The sequence below is a fragment of the Dendroctonus ponderosae genome, unplaced genomic scaffold (assembly GCF_020466585.1).
Source record: "Dendroctonus ponderosae isolate FM_Combo_2020 unplaced genomic scaffold, Dpon_F_20191213v2 Dpon_F_20191213_11, whole genome shotgun sequence".
Lineage (NCBI taxonomy): Eukaryota > Metazoa > Arthropoda > Insecta > Coleoptera > Curculionidae > Dendroctonus > Dendroctonus ponderosae.
In genome coordinates this window covers 5,791,281-5,792,778 of record NW_026017213.1, presented here as the reverse complement: position 1 = coordinate 5,792,778, position 1,498 = coordinate 5,791,281, and the positions used below count along the sequence as shown (strand labels likewise).

Genomic DNA, 1,498 nt, shown 5'->3' with positions numbered 1-1,498 from the left:
TTTTTTCTCGTTTACAGACCATACATGCGGTGACATACTGCAGTGCTACCGTCACTCGTCGGAAATGATTGGGGTAAGTCGCATGTCACTTGTCACTTTGACAGAATAACCCATCTCCATGTTGTTGTAGATAACCATGACCGAGTCGCTGGACAGTCCTAAAATGGACTTTGCCACAATTGGCGAAGAAGAGTTCGAGTTGCACACCACATATATAGTGCCTGATTTGCCGGTTAAAGACGATGAGCCCAATCGGGCCGAAGCCACCCTGCCCCGCAACTTGGTGCTGAAGCCCACCAACGCCCTCTCGGACGTAAGTCAAATTTCCCGTTTGTTTTGGGGATCGGTTTCGATTGACAGTGATTGCCATTGCAGGCTCAGGGCGTCTGGAGCACCGGCTACATCCCACGGGGAACGAGGTTTGGCCCCCTCGTGGGAGAGATTTACGCCAAAGATGCCGTGCCGTCGACAGCGAATCGCAAGTACTTCTGGCGGGTAAGTTGAAGCTGTTTTAAGGGGTTGCGACGTTGTTTTCTGGCTTTTGGTGCAGGTGCAACTGAGAGAGGGCTTCTGTCGCCATTCCGCAAAGGACTCAAAGGTAACAGCGGGGCTGAGCTCCCAAACCTCCCATTGCATGGCACAATGTGTTTTTCAATTAAACGCATGCTTACCACAAAACTTTCCTTTTGCCATCAGCGGCAATTGCTTCTCTAGAACCTTCATGGTTTTCGACGCTTATTCTCTAGCCGCTATGGTCCAAGGTTTAGTCGCAGTGCTCCTATACAGTAGACTGTTTCTGCTAGAGAATAATCGACCAAACCTATAAAGGCTTTAAAGGGGCAAGTGATGAGAGTGGCTGGGCGATTCAACACTAAGAGCATTTTTCCGGCTTCGAGGTTTTCTCTTCGGCTCTTTCTTTCTCTTCGAGGCTTCGAAAGCCATTTCAGCCAAGGTCATTTTGGGCAAAATAACACCGAAAGGGATGCGTGAATCCCATTGGAAGCAATTGCCTTTAAAACGCACTTTCTTTTCTTTTTTGAGCTTTAATTTCTCACTTTCCCACTAGGATTGTCGCGCTCAATTCCGTCTCCAGGGGCCTCTCGGTTTTCAACTATTATTCTCTAGCGGCAATAGTCCAAGGTGTACTCACAGTGTTCTCGGCATTAGACTGTTGCCCGCTAGAGAATAATCGTGGAAAACCATGCACTCTCTAGAGCCGCAACTAAAAGCTGCAGTTTCAAAAGTGGGGGCATTTCTTCGCGATCAAGAAATTGTATGGATTTTGTTTTTTTCGGGTTAAAAATGAAGCTAATGGTGTCGTAAATTCGGGGCTAACTGCTCCAGATTAGTGTTCAATTGTGGACTGAACTAAAGCATTAAGTGCTGCTGGATGATTCCCATTCGAAATAGTTGCTTTTTCGAGCTTTTGCTTTGTCCGGCGCCTCTAAAGGCGCGGAAGTTTTCAACGATTATTCTCTAGCAGCAATAGTTCAAGGTC

The 1,498-nt window shown here is 47.3% G+C and overlaps 1 protein-coding gene across 1 annotated transcript in view; it reads right to left on the bottom strand.

The window, feature by feature from the left end:
* LOC109537601 (ATP-dependent RNA helicase bel) overlaps window positions 1-1,498 on the bottom strand; it is an 86,232-nt gene that overhangs the window by 1,651 nt on the left and 83,083 nt on the right. The window lies entirely within an intron of this gene.